At 32.7% G+C, this 13,338-nt stretch overlaps 1 pseudogene; it reads left to right on the forward strand.

The window, feature by feature from the left end:
- Positions 1-205: 205 nt before the first annotated feature.
- On the forward strand, positions 206-4,006 carry LOC123939237 (annotated as a pseudogene).
- Positions 4,007-13,338: the final 9,332 nt, after the last annotated feature.

The following is a 13,338-nucleotide window of genomic DNA, read 5'->3' on the forward strand; positions in this document are numbered from 1 at the left end:
TGGTCAAATAATCTTTGACAAAGCAGGAAAAAATTTCTAGTGGAAAAAAGACCGTCATTTCAATAAATGGTGCTGGGAAAATTGGACAGCTATGTACAGAAGAATGAAACCTGACCACTCTCTTACACCATACACAAAGATAAACTCAAAATGGATGAAAGACCTCAATGTGAGACAGGAATCCATCAAAATCCAAGAGGAGAACATGGCAGTAACCTCTTCGACATCGGCCACAGCAACTTCTCTCAAGATACATCTCCAAAGGCAAGGGAAACAAAAGAGAAAATGATCTTTTGGGACTTTATCAAGATAAAAAGCTTCTGTACAGCAAAGGAAACAGTCAACAAAACAAAGAGGCAACCCATAGGAATGGGAGAAGATATTTGTAAATAACACTACAGATGAAGGGCTAATATCTAAGATCTAGAAAGAACTTCTCAAACTCAACATCCTTTCTATCTTTTTAAACTGTTCAAGTAATCAGAGAATGAAGACAACTGTTGTATACATGTAATGATAAGTTTTAAGGACTGAATGAAATTTGTAATGGCTCAACATATATGCTCAATATCACCTTATTATATGAGAGCATTGTAACCACAGAAACTAGATTTCTTCACACACGTAACAACTTTGAAACTTTTTATGCATGAATTCATATGGAAAAAAATGATGGAAGAAATGATGGAGAAAATTATAGGAGTGGTAATAAAGAATGAATGTAAGAAGGTGTGAGATATAAAGTAGGTGTCTTTGGCCTTAGGCACGGGATAAGAAAGCAAAGGAATGCAAGAGAGATGACTGTGGAGAAAAAAAAATAAAAGAAGCTCAGTATATTGCTACATACTTGATCTCAGAATTTGCTATTGATGTTATTTGTTGATGGAAAGATAGTTTCGTTCAGGTAAATATGTGAGCACTTTTTCTACTCATTCTCTTTTAGTTAGAAAAAAAGGAAGAAATGGTTTTACCAACTGGCAAATTAAGATACAACTTAAGTTTGATGTTTTGATGATTCTGACCTCTTAAATTAAACCAATGGTAGATGAACATTATCAAATAGGCATATTGTCTATAACCAATATTTTTCCATGTAGTATATGAGTGAGTTCTAGAGATAAAATTCAGTAGGATGTAAGTTCTACAGTAATAGATATTTTTATCTACAACTTGAACACCTAGAAGGCTACCTGGCCTATTATATACACTTGGTGAATATTTGGTAAGTGAATATTTGTTTGGTAAGTGAATAAATAAAATCAGCAAAAAAGTGGCTCAATCCTTGATACCTAAAAGCAAAACGTGCATTATCTATAATGTTTATCTAAGGTTAAAAAATAAATTATCCACCTAATTAAGAAAAGTATGGATTATGTTAACTAGAAATGGAGTCTGGAATTAAGAATTCCAACCATACCTATCATATTTACTATAGAAATAATCTAATTTTTATTTTAAAGATTCAATTGAAAGTATTTGACAGTATCTTGCATAATGTTTATCACATAATAAGAGCACTTAAGTTTCTCTTCCTTTTTACTTTTCTTTTGAAGAAACAAAGTGAGTTTTAAAAATTTTTAATATAAAATTAACTCTATTCATGTTAGGAAGAGCTATCAATATTAGCCTGGAATCTGCATGATAAAACAGAAAACCTAGGTTTTTGCATTCGACTAATAGAAACTTCAACTTAAAAGTGGGTGACCTTGGATAAACTGCTTGGTCCTTCTGAATTTGAACTTCCTCGCTATAAAATGTAGATGATATCCATTCTCACAAATCAGTGTGGGGATAAAATGAGATGATACATCTGAAAATCACAACATTGTATCAGGCACACAGTAGATCTTTAGTAGATATTTTTAATTGTATCTTGTGACATGAAGTCATTAACTCTCACATAATATTTCAGCTCATCTGTTTTTAAAACCACAGAAAACATATGTGCAGTTGCTGGAATACAAAAATGTGATGTCATGTAGCATTGTTTAATTAATGGTTCTTTGTTTTAGAAAGAAGGATTTTGAAGGCTAAAGCCCCAAATTTGACCCAGAACTCATAGTAATTCTCTGATAGGCACATAATGAATGACTTGAGAAGTTCAGCACTGTTTTACATGGCTACAAAGCAAAAGATGATCAAACAGTGACAATAGAAAAAATGGTGTGAGGTGAATAATCTTACTGCAGAAAATTTTCTCAAGCCATTTGATTTTCAAGAGAACATATGACTTATCAGATTCATTGAACCACTCAATGACTGCCTTATTTCAAGTCAATCAAAAGTGATGTGTTTATAGTGCCAGAAATTATGCCTAGAAAGTATTCGACATTTCATACTGAGTCACTTATGTTTTCCCTGGTATATATTCACATTGATAAACTGATTACATGAAATACGCACGTATACTGAACAAAACTTTCTCAGAAAATGAGTGGTTCAATGAAACATTATTGTTAATTTGACACTTCACACTGAACCCATGTTTCCCATTTTAAACCAAAAAAAAAAAAAAAGGCGAGAGAGTAATAAAATATTCATTAACTCCACTGAAGCCCATTTATAGCAGATGGTCTCTGGAGGGTAAATTTCAAAACATTTGCTAGAGAACACTGCAAAGTATGCAGTTGTCCTGACACAGCAACTAGTGTGAAGAACAGCAAACACAATAGTTGTTAATAGTAAGGGAGTAAGTGAATCACAGTGCAGCTTCCTTTTGTCATTTAGTTTAAGAAAAGTTGAGTCACATTTGCTGTTGCTTTTCATTTGGGGGATTTTATACATAGGTAATAAAAGCACAAGGTATATCTACAGTCTTGTCGATATTATGGTAATTCCTAAAAATTCTTAAAGACTCTTCTTTCAGTGGGAAGAATAAATGAAACAAGATGGGATTGGGAGGGAGACAAACCATAAATGACTCTTAATCTCACAAAACAAACTGGGGGTTGCTGGGGGAGGGGGGTTGGGAGAGGGGGAGGGGGTTATGGACATTGGGGAGGGTATGTGCTATGGTGAGTGCTGTGAAGTGTGTAAACCTGGCGATTCACAGACCTGTACCCCTGGGGATAAAAATACATTATATGTTTATAAAAAAAAAATTGGAAGGGGAGGCGAACCATAAGAGACTATGGACTCTGAAAAACAACCTGAGGGTTTTGAAGGGTCAGGGGTGGGAGTTTGGGGGAACAGGTGGTGGGTAATAGGGAGGGCACGTATTGCATGGAGCACTGGGTGTCGTGCAAAAACAATGAATACTGTTACGCTGAAAAAATTAATAAATTAAAAAAAAGACTCTTCTTTCAGTATTCTTTAAGTTCTTAGAGAATTAAAATATTTGGGAACATATGGCTATGGTAATCACCTACCGGTTTGTGGGGTAGAAGGAAGGAAAGGAAGGAGGTAAATTATATATATGTAGATGAATGAATGGAGGGTTGGATGGATGGGTGTGTGGATAAAGACAGATTGATAACTAGATATTAAAAATATCAGAAGCACACACACGTGCTCAGTATCCACCTCGGTCCCTGCACCTTAGTGGTCTGGAGTTGGGCATGTATGATGTTTCTCTCATCTTTACTTAGGCCCTCCTTGAAAGCCTGTTTGTGCTTAGTGTCCTGCACACATGCCTTGTAAGCAATGGTGCCTTGAGTCTGACTTCCAGGTACGAGTTGAATACATTGTGACAGTTACCAGTGCTGCTGAGATAGCTACGATTCGTTATGTAGCCTACGAAAGATTTTATGTTAAAGATCATCAGGACAAATCTATGGTAAAAACCTTCACATCTGGAAAGACAGCCCCAAGATAGTACCAGCTTTTGACATGGAGGACTTGGAAAGGTGTGTACTGCTGTTGTTGGAGGTCCAAAAATTTCTCATTCTGTGATGGGTTTCACACAAAACACAATGAAGAGACGGGAGACAACTTGGGACCGCTGATCATTAAGGGGAAAAGGAAACTTAAGTGGATAGTCTTGACAATCCAAACCAATGTGTCATAGTACCTATTACCATATTAATTAGAATGACTACTTCTTCTGTCTAATTCACCTCCCCTGGGTTCTAGATGTAGTATATAGCAAACTACAGCTTTCATATTTGTTGAGTTGTATATCCTTATAAGGTATATGATTGCAAATATTATCTCAGTTTCCGTAGGTTGCTTTTTCAATTTGACTGATTGTGTCTTTTGATGTGCAGGAGTTTTTAACTTTGATGTAGTGTTGTTTATTTTTTTCTTTGTCACCTGTGCTTTTGGTGTCACAGCCAAGAAATCTTTGCCAAATCCAACGTCCTGAAACCTTATCCCCTTGTTTTCTTCTAGGAGTTTTATGGTTTTGGTCTTAAATGTAGGTTTTTAATCCATTTGAGTTACGTTTTGTAAGATAGGGGTCCACTTCATTCTTTGCATGTAGATACTGCAATTTTCTTTCTCTCTCTCCACCTCCATCCCCAGGCATTTACATGAAAAGTATATTTTGATTTTTTAAAAAATCATCGCTTGCATGACTTCATATTTCTCTTCTCATGCTTGCATCTATTGCTTGACATATTACCATCAGCTTCAATGAACTTTATTATAATACAGTAATCAAAGACTAGCATAGTGGATGGACAATAACAGAAGAAGGAGATTCTTCGCTGTTTCTGATGATATAAAGAGAAAAGGCTACAACTTTTGACATAAAGAGGAAAGTGTTCCTGACCAATGTTGTTTTTATTGCACTGTCTTTTAACAGATTGCCTCATGTGAGGCTCAGCACTTAGAGAAAGTTACCATTTATTTCTCAAAGAAGGAGCAGAAGAAGAGGAGATGTTCTATGTTTGATTTATAAAATATAAATACTGGTAATATAATACTGCATTGTACATGTGAGAGAATGATAACTCTTTTGCAGGAGAGTCCTAATATAATTGCAAGATCTGTTAGGGGATTTGAATCTATTCCCAGCTTGTTCTGTTATGTCATACAAATCTACCATCAGGTAAAAATCCTATCAGGCTGCACAAAGGTATTGTAAGTTAATTAGAATTAAAAACCCTCAAAATCTTGATATTACTACTTTTAAAACATTTATTGTCTCAGAGATATAAAGAAACAACCACTATTGAAACTTTATTCTCTGTTCTATGTGAAATCAAATTCTCTCCAGGGTACTTTATGTGACTTATTAAAATAGTCTGTTGGTAGGCAAAATTCTTCTCACTGTGACCAGAAGACTTCAAAATTGGTGGCAAAGGAATTTGGATAGTCTCATAGAAAAAGAATCACTGAGTGGGGTATTTGAAGTTAGGTTTATTGGTCTAATTTAATGTGAAAATATAGGTGCAAGCTCAGACATATTTTGATACAAGTATCTGGGAACTAGATATTGAATTAAACAATTTACAGACCTTGAAATAAGTAGAATATTGCTCTTGAAATCATGTTAAGAAGCAAATGTAAAATTGACCACATTGGAATAAAAATAATCATGACTAAAATGTAACTAGGTAATGTATGATTTGTATTTCAAAGAAAATTATTTTCTACATGTTTGATCACTTGTATATAACACTAACATTTAAATAACTGTTTTCCTCTCAAATTTACTTATATTTTTAAAGCAGGTAAATTAATCAGAGGCTTTATTAACTAAAGTAGGTCAAATCCATACACTATGAATCAAAAAAGTACAAGAGGCTCTAACTGATGACCAAATTCTAATGTTACAGCTGCCAATAGAGGTTACTATATTCCATAAGACAGTTGATCATTTTGCTAAAATATTTTCTCCAGAAAGTTCTTGTTTTCTTTTTGGATTTTGTTTAAGTGTATTTGTATAGAATTTCAAACATTTCCAATGGGTAGCTTCAGTTGGTGTTTGTTTAGGCCAAATGATTCATCATGTTACCATGCTCAGAGGGAAGAATGACAGCTGATAGCATATTCAGTTCATTCTAGGAGAATTTATAAACAGGCAACTAAACAATCACACAAGCACACAAAAACCAACTCTTCATACAGATAAGAATTCAGTCTGTGATTTTTGTGTGTCTATCTATTAATTTGAGAATTTAACTTGACTTAATGTTGAAATACCAAAGGCATGAATCGGATTTTCCTAAGAAAATCCTATCCAAGCAGATAGACTAGAATACTGATGCACTTTTTCATTAATTTTGCCTGATTTTGAGACAATTTTATATTAGTGGTCCACTTGCAAAATGGAGAAAGTAAAAAAAATCCCAAGTAAATTAGCAACCTTCTATATGAGTCTAAAGCAATCATGTGTTGTGACCTGAACTTTTCACAAACATATTCTAAGCAATTAATGCAATTGTATTTAATCATGAGCACAATGTATTTCAAGTACTACTCCATAGACTATTTGAGCTCTGTCAAAATGACACACTTTTTAAAAAGTCACTAAAAAAATCATGTTATCATCAGGATAGCAGAATAGGAGTCTTTCCAAGTAGATTTCCTCCAAGACTAAAGTCTACTCATAACCTTGTGAAGTGGTCTGGTTGTGATTACTCAGAACAAAAGGTTTCTGCATAAAAAATAAGTTCACCAATTAATAACTAACGTCCTACTTCATTTCATGCTTATGGGAGTATTCCATTGGCTTCTGAAAACAGGATAACTTTTTATAGAATGACAGAATTTTACAGCTAGAACAAAGCTCTGAGATCATCTCTAAGGAACTTGAGACCACAAAGCTTTAAAAAAAACAGAAATGAATAAAAATAAAGAACAAGGAAACAATATAGATGACCCAAAACTGGTTCTTGAAAGTTATTGATAATAGACCAACCTCTTGCAAGAACTACCAAGGGAAAAAATAGAATATCACAAATAGATAAAATACAAAATGAAAAAAGGGGCATATTATACATATAGTAGACATTTTATAAATCATAAGAAAATACAATGGAAAAGTTCGTGTTAATGAAGTTGAAACTTAGATGAGAAGAACCTTTTCCTAGAAAAAATATAAATGATTAAAATATATACAATAAGAAATAACCCAATTGGTCACTACCACTTCAGAAACTGAATCAGAAAGAAAAATATTCCCCTCAAAATATGTGTGGCCCAAATAGATTTATAGGCAATTTATACAAAACCCAAAGAAATAGATAATTCATATACAACCTGTGTCAGAGAAAAGAGGAAATCTGCTCAACACATTTTATAAGGTTAACATAATTTTGATACTAAAACTTGACAAAAAATATAACACCCAATTTTTTAACTACTCTCACTTAAAATTAGAAGTGGAAGAACACTGCATATGATACTAACTAGTATTTATAATTTTTTTCAAGAGTCACCATAAGAAATTTATACATGTAATGCACTATGCTAACAAATAAAGAGAACAATGGTAATCCTAAGAGGGGCTCCCTTGTTAAAATTTCTTCTTAAAGATCTTTCTATTTTAAGTACTCATCCCAGGTAGATTCTCTGGATATCATATATGTCCTCCATAAATCATATGATAGAAAGCTGAAAATGTTTTAATTCCCTCCAAAATAATTAATCTTTAAAATAAAATTTTAATTACAAATAATTTTTGCTCTCCTTATCACTGAGTTCAGAATGCTACTGGGTTGGCGGTCCTTAGAAAATTGCAAACAAGTTTTGAACTTAAAATGTAATAAAATATATACTACCTAGGCCTATAGAATCTTTGCTGATATTGGCCGGCAGCCTAAATATGGTAAGGATCATAATGTAAGAATGACTGTACAAATTCATTACCCAATAACTTTACAAAACCCACCCATTAAATTACCGATTGTATAAATCTAATTAAGAGAATCAAGCAACCAGAGTAGCTGAGGGGAACTCCAATCGGAAGAAGAGAACTTAAAAGTAAGCCAAGCCTCCATCTCCTCTCCTCCTCCTTGTCCTCCACTATACTGAGAAACTTAGTTGGCTAACTCACACACAGTGTTAATAAACAAGACATTGTCTATCTAGATTTCAACAGTATTAGTTCAGGACAATGAAAATTTCAGGTATATTTGCAAATTGGAATGATTGAGTTCCTGAGAGATGAGTAGCACTGGGTGGAGAGATTTGTATATGGGTCATATCATGTACTTGCACCATCAATTAGATAAAGAATTCCTAAAGGATGTCCTAGCTTCATTGAGGACATTCAGTCTTTTTTAAGGATGCATGATCTTGCTCAGGGATCCAAATAAGGTAATCGATATCTCTTGCCTTAAGGTGATATTCAGTTCCCAAACTTCTGTATAGACAAGTGTTCCTCAAGTTTAAGGCTTCATCTCATATAGATGAATCCACGTTTCATTTTGTATAGGTCAAAGCACTTATTGGTTACAATTTACCTTAACTATCCATTGATTCAGCAATGATAAATATACAGCTTTAATTATTTAAATCACTCACCAACAATTTTTGGACAACTTTTCAACCATTTTAACGACAAGATTAAAATGAGAATGTAAATATTACAGATCATAGTATCTGAATATATATTTTTTGTTCACCAAACACAGGGTGATTAGATGTTAAAAAAATCTTTTTTTAAAGAAAAATGTCTTTTAAAATGACAGCATAAACTTATATATTATGCTCAACTGCTTTTCTTCTTAAATGCCTAAAAATAAAATAAGCACTACATGAAATAAAACTATTTGCAAGATGCAAATTATTTTTATTCCTTAGGAATGTAATGCATTATAATTTTAATTCTATTTATGTGATGATTTCTTTCCAAAATCTAAACAAATGTTTTGTTTTCTTTACACAAGGCAATACAAGATGAGTCCTGCCCTTCTAGGAAGAATCTCTTACTAAAATGAAAGGTAAATTCTGTGGTCATTTACTATCTTTGTTGTTTCCAACTTCATTTAAAATATGTTTTCTTTAAAAGAGCTTCAATGATTCCTTCAAATAATACAGATGGCAAAAGCACAAAGGAGCTCGTTTATCACATTAAAGTGGTTTCATAATAGCTTAATCAAAAAGAGTTAAATGAGAATTTTTCATTTTCAGAATTATGTGTACCTAAAAATAGAATCATAAATATGCTATCATAGATCTAAAAAAGGACAAGATCTCTTCTGAAATTATAACAATTCATTTTTGTTTAGAAAATAATTTGCATTATTTTGAAACAAATGAAAGGACTATATATTGAAGAAATATAAGTTTAGCTGATTTCATACGAATAAGTATTCAATAAGATGAGCATCACGCGAGTAAGAGCCTTCAGTTAAATAGTTCCAAATCTGTAATCTCTATATGGTATGGTAAAGATTGCTTGGAGTTTATTACAGCTGTAAACATTTAATGGCTGATAATTAAATAAACAGCATCCATACCGAATCCTGCAAGACTTAATTAAACATAGCATACTGCAGATGTGAGATTTATATTACTATCTATAATTAAATGTAAAACACAATTGCTGATATGAGTACATGGAATTCTGAGAGAAATTTGCAATTTTATCTCATTTTAAACAATTTTTGTTTTGAATTCCTTTTTCCATATTTTTTATAAAGTGTTTTTGTCAACAGATAAAATAATAAACATGTCAAATGTGTTTATGATAGTTGGTTCTGAGTGAAGAAATATTGTTTCAAAAATATTTCTTTACTATATTGATTCCAAAGATACAGCAAATGAAAGAAAGAAAGAAAAATAGAAATAGACCCTCACCTAATTATAAATAATTCAAATAAAGGAAAATGGAAACTAGCCCAACACTATCATTAGGTATATAGAAACCTAGAAAATAAAATAAAAAGGATTTTATTTTTCTTTAATTTCAACATCATATGAAGCTCACATATGAATGTTTTTTTACAAAAAGTCTGAAAAATATTACAGCATAATAGAGTAAACTTTAAAAATTTTGTATGGATAACCTATGAAATACTGAGAAATTTTCAGCCTTTTTATTCACTGTTAAATATGCCTTTGGTATTTTTATCCAGATAATGTATAGCAAGTACACTGAACGTGGAGTATTTTATAGTTGATTACACAGGCTGATTATACATATCATTCAGTATACCTTTCATAACAGTAATTGTTCAGCATCTTATTTGTGATATACTCCTCTGTGGAGTAGGAAAACAAAAATGGAATGTGCCAAAGACTAAATTCAGTTTATACCATTCTCCAATCTCATGTTTCCGTAATGTTTCAAGATCACAAATGTTTACAATGAGAATCTTGTCAGTGAGGACTCTGAGACCAGAAATGCAAATGGCTAATGTTCAAGTGACTAACAAAGGATGGTGTAAACCTCCATATTCCTCATCTCCACAAGCATAAAGAAAGGTTTAATCTATTTTTAGTAAATTGTGGGAGTGAATTACACCCTAATATCTAAATTAATTAGCTGGTCATTCTTGATGAACACTTTTCCTGTCACTATTGTACTGCAAAGAACTACCAGATTTAAAAATCTGTAGGTGGGCTGAGAAGAAACTATAAATTACATATTGCACAAGAAATAATTTGTCAGATCATATATGCTTATTATGTGCGTGTATAGTACCATAATTGTCCATGGCATTTTAAAATAGATGAAACAGGCTCAAAGTTATCTATTGAGAGAAATTCTGATAAAGAGAAATAGATGGATCCCAGCAATGGAGCTGTTCGGGGCTCCATATGCGTGTGACAGTTTCTTATTTAGATGTCGCTCATGTTTATGCATGTTCAGAAGAATACAGCTGCTACCCCATTCTGCAGAAATCATAGACACCGGTCAAGTCTACAAACGGTAGCCACATTTGAGCTTGTAATGTATTTATCATGAAAAGCTAGAAGTTCTAATGTTAGGGAGGGGGAAAAGCAGCACAATTTGCTTTGAAAAGATAACAGACATTTTTCAAAAAACAAATACTGTATATTCAATTCAGCTCCTTTAGGTGCTTTCATGTTATAGGAATTCTGCTGGTGATGAAAACAGCATTCAGCCAATCAAATGACGGTACCCTGGTGCCATCCAAAGTAGAAGCCTAGTGTTTAAAATAACCCTGATGAATTATTCATAGATCTGATGTTTATGCAAATTAGAGAATCATGCACCCACCTGACCACCAAGGGAAGAAAAAAACACAGGGAAAAAAAAAAAACAAACCCACCATGCTTTTAGCATTCTCCAGAACCTATGTAATCAAATGATAATATTCTTTCATTAAATGCATCAAGGAATTACAATCCTTACCTGGTTAGTTTGTAGGGCCTTCAGATTTTCGGATGAAATAACTGACTGTGCGTGCAACCAATAAAACTGAACTGAAAAGCTGATTAAGGGCACTTACTTAATGCAAAGCCACTCACTGAATATTCATATGATGTCTGTGTTTATGCAAATTAAAGCAAAAGAAAGCCCAAGGGGATTGGTTGCCATAGCCCACAAATACTGTGTACAGCAGAAAATATAGAGAGTAGTGACAAATAAATCTTAAAATTCATAGCTTTGAAGCAACAAAGAAGAAATAGTAAAATATTAAAAAGGCTAGGTGAATTACAGTTTTAAAGTGCTTTATTTAATCATATTACTTTAGGGCTATTGACTATTCCTACCGTGTAATGATCTATAATTATCCTAATGCCAAAAGATACAGTCACTTGTGTTTGTCAGCTTTATTTATCCTGCAGTCATTTATATGAGCAGATCCCTTAAGCATAGAAGAGTAAAGGAGAAACAGTTATAATAAAAACAGAATTCAGTACACTAATAACCAAACCCAGGGCCATATGTGGCCCTTTATTAAGTCTTTCATGTAGGGATCCTTTGGTGGTAATATCTTACTAGGAAGTGAAGTTCAATGGAAGATCTCCAACATTAGGTAGAGCTCATTGCTTTCTTAATACTGATATGTATCTGCTTTATTTGAATTGGAGATTATTTTTTATTAGAAATAGGTATTGTGAATCTTTTGGCCAAGATGATTCTGGCATATGCAGTTTTAAATTCCAAGGATTTTCACTTTTGGAGCCCAAATGCAGTAATGTTTTCTGAAATGCGTGCTAATATGTTACTGTCCTAATCATGAAAAGATGTGAATCCTCACGTATGTATATGAGAACCGATTACAGACATTGACAGGATTCATAATATTTAAGTGATACAAAGCATGTCTGGCATGAAATACTTTACATTGTCAAGGATATTCTCCACTTTTTATTTTTTTAATAAGAATGGAGATGGCTAAAAATGCTGGAATGCATCTGATAGGTATTTTTGTTTGCTTTTTGTTTTTCTCTTTGTTTTCTGGAACATACTTTGTAAACTTCAAAAATATAAGGGCAATGATCCTCATTGCAGTTACCACTGACTAGAAAGTACTTATCACTTCCAGTATTTTCCTATTAGTTCTCACATCTTCATTCCATGGTCACTCTGGTCCTCTTCACATAATGTAATACATTTTCCAATACTTTTAAGAAATAAAAATATTTAAAGCAAACTTAAGCATTTCTACAAAGCTGGCTACATTTATCATAAGTGCTACAAAGACTAGATCCAATGTTTATTTCCTTGATTGTGGTGATGGTATCACAAGTGTACATATATGTCTGAACACATAAAATTCTATATATGAAATATGGGCAGTATTTTGTATATCAGACCTCAAGAAGGCCAGAGTGGGGAAGAAGACTGGATCTAATTACTGGACATTGTTTTCCTAGGAGGCATTTAGAAAGAAAGAGATTTCTTTGTGGTGATTTCTTGTTGCCTAATTTCAGCTTTCATGATTTCAAATAATTTCCTTTCTCTCATAGTTGCTTATTGGCTTTCCATGAGAGTAATCCTCATAAATGTACATTTATCAATATCCACGTGTATTTTCTATAACGGCTATTATGTGTGTATATTAATTCTAATTAATGTATCTTTAAAATTCCCTTAAGCTTCAGAATTGACTTGGGAAACAATGTGATTGGCATATTGAACCCCTAGAAAAAAGTTGGTAAAATTTTAGAAGCCATGAATTTCTATTATTTATTTATTAGCAACTTCTTTCATTTAATTTATTAATTATTATATTTACATCTGTTCCAAAATACAGAATAAAAATTAATGGATAACCAATAGGACATCTACTTAGTAATCATGCAATTCTTTTTCTTCTATTGACTTAAGAACATATTATTCAGAAGGTGGACTGGTAGTTTCTTAGTTTCTAATTAAAGAATCCTAAATTTAAAACTTCTAAGAAACAACATTTAGGTTAAACAGCAACAGTTGCCTTTTATTAAGCTTCTCTATCTATATAAAGATTATTTCTTAAAAATCAGAGCACATAGTTAATTATCTGGTTCCAGATCTTTCTCTAAAAAGCA

Source organism: Meles meles, chromosome 3 (genome assembly GCF_922984935.1).
Source record: "Meles meles chromosome 3, mMelMel3.1 paternal haplotype, whole genome shotgun sequence".
NCBI classification, from domain to species: Eukaryota; Metazoa; Chordata; class Mammalia; order Carnivora; family Mustelidae; genus Meles; species Meles meles.